Raw genomic sequence first — 2,572 nt, 5'->3', positions numbered from 1 at the left:
AAAATATATGAATGTAAAAATGAAAAAAATATAGAGATGTATAAATGTAAGCACAGAAATATAATTTTTTCAATCGGTTAGAATATTCTATTTTAAAAGAGCTGGAAGACTCACGAGAAGTTGTAAAAATAATTCAGAGAGATTCCGACTCCCTTCACTCGGTTTCCACCCCAAAATGAACATCTCACGTAACCACAGTACCCTGTCAATGTTGAGAAATTGATTCAGTACTGTTAAATTGATTTAGTACAGATCACTAAACACCCAAATAGGCTTTATTTGGACTTCAGCAGTTTTCACATGCAATCTCTTTTTGGGTGTTTAGTGATCTGTAGAAATGCGTCGGCCACCGGTGTTAAGGGAGGATGTCTCCCCAACGCATGTTGATGGCATGCAAGATTCTCAGATGATCTCGTTTTATACAAGCCTGAAGAGGAGGTGGATCGCTCACATTAATAAAGATCCTTTATATTAATTGCTTTATCCAGACAGAAATTAACTAAAATATCAATCAATCCTATATCAAGTGCCGACCAGAGATCCAAGGATGGTGACATCGACTCTGCTCTCAAGGAAGTCACAGAAGGAGATAGAAAAATATCAACGATTGCGACAGAGCGTCGTATGCCATGTGCACGTGAAACAAACCAACATCTAAGCTCCTGCAAGTGCCAGGCACTGTAGCAGGCATCAGAGGGCTCCCGGGGTTGTGGGGTTCAGAGAGAGTCCAGGTCAATGGGTGCAGGAGAGCGTTCCGGTTCTGTGCTATCTACCCAGTCCAATCACATGTTCGTAATCCAATACAGATGTCTTATCTTAAAATTAGGCAGGTAGGTAGGTAACATTGCACTGTGAATTCCCATTACTTTCTTTGCTGGTTTATATCAAGGCGTGTGCGTGTGTGTGTGTGTGTGTGTCTTTACACTCACATGTCAATCTTGCCTAGGTGTAAAGATCATAAGACTTGTTTATGGCAAGAACTATGAGATTCTGAAGAGCCGCTGAGTGTGTAGCTGGTGAAGAGGCAGTGTGGCCTGCCCAAAGGACCTCACATGTTGGAGCTAAAGGCCTAGGGGACAAGGTTCTACTCTGCATTTACGGGCTTGTGACTTTGGACAAGTCGCTTAACCTCTCAGAGCCTCAATTCTGTCCCTCTTACTTCAGGCTGATAATAAAATTATTTGCCTCATTTATCTCACGAGCTTATTTATATGATGTAATTCATATAAAAGAACTTCGAAAATTATGAAGCACTGTGCAAATACGAGGCATTACTGTTATAGAATAAATAGACTCTTAACAAATGTGACAAGTAAGTACTGTAAGTGTGGAGGAGACCTCCCCAGACTCAATGTCACTTGAAAGTTTACGAGAGCATATTTCAAATATGGCAGCGATGTAGCAGCCAGACATTCAAACGTTTCTAAGAGCAATGAAAATTTATATTTATTATGTTGCGGGTTTATAATTTACACAGCAGTTCAATATTGTAAAAATTAAGGGGGAAGTGAGCTCCCAAATGAAGGCTGGTAAAAACTTCTGCTTTTTAGTAAGAAAGGTATCAAGTGAACTATTTCTGGGTCACTCATTTTGCATTATTTTTGGAGATAATGTAACATGAGAATCGCTTTCCAGAATATAGTAATAAACTTTCCCTGAGGTTTTATTTAACCAGGAAATGGCTACAGTAACTGGGAAGAAACACAAACATGTTTTATATGTAACAAAAGACTATCTCACACACTAATTTAAAAGTATAACAAATCAAAAAATGTAGATCCGATTCGGTATTCAAAAGTTAGAGAGATCTTTTTGTTATAAAGGTGATTTTCTAGGAACTCAAATAGGGTTTAGATTAAAGAGGGGAGGGATGAATTAATTTAGACACATTTAGTTGGTGGGCGGTACAAACTGGGTTATTGATGAATGGAAGGAAATTTAAATATGGAATCGACACAATAATTAACATCTTGGGAAGTAACCCCCTGTAAACCATTGCAGATTTTTTTCTTTTTCCTTCTTTTCTATTTCTATTTTGCCGGTTGGGACACTTCCCTCCCCTCCACCTCTTTACTCTTAAGACTCTCATAAATAAAACAAATATTAAAATATCGCCTAAGAAGAAAACCAGTGGGAGATGCACCAACACCATGTCACTGGCTGGCTGGTCAAAACTTCTGTCCGCTGGCACATGGAGGAAGCTAAAGAATGTTTCTTGTCAACTTATGAGATCCAAGTTTTGGATCTTGAAAAGATAAGCTGAGGGTTGGCTGGCGGGCTCTGCAACCCACTTAAAGATGGCTGTGTCGTACACTGTGATGGCTAGCCTCAACCACCCAGGACTGGAGACTGAATCGGGGTTCCACAACTAATAGGGGAGACGAAGAACGCATTATGGTCAGCTGGGGTCTCACCGGGCACAGAGTCACCACAGGACTTCACTGATCCTGAGTGCTGCTACTTTGTCACCTCATCCACCCCAGAGCAGCCCAGCAGCTAGATGGCTCTTGAAGGTCAGAATCCTGCTCTCTCTGCTTCCTGAGAAATTTTTTGTTTGTTCGTTTGTTTGTTT

Source organism: Pteropus vampyrus, unplaced genomic scaffold (assembly GCF_000151845.1).
Source record: "Pteropus vampyrus isolate Shadow unplaced genomic scaffold, Pvam_2.0 Scaffold34, whole genome shotgun sequence".
Taxonomy (NCBI): domain Eukaryota; kingdom Metazoa; phylum Chordata; class Mammalia; order Chiroptera; family Pteropodidae; genus Pteropus; species Pteropus vampyrus.
Note: the sequence above shows the minus strand (reverse complement) of the source record.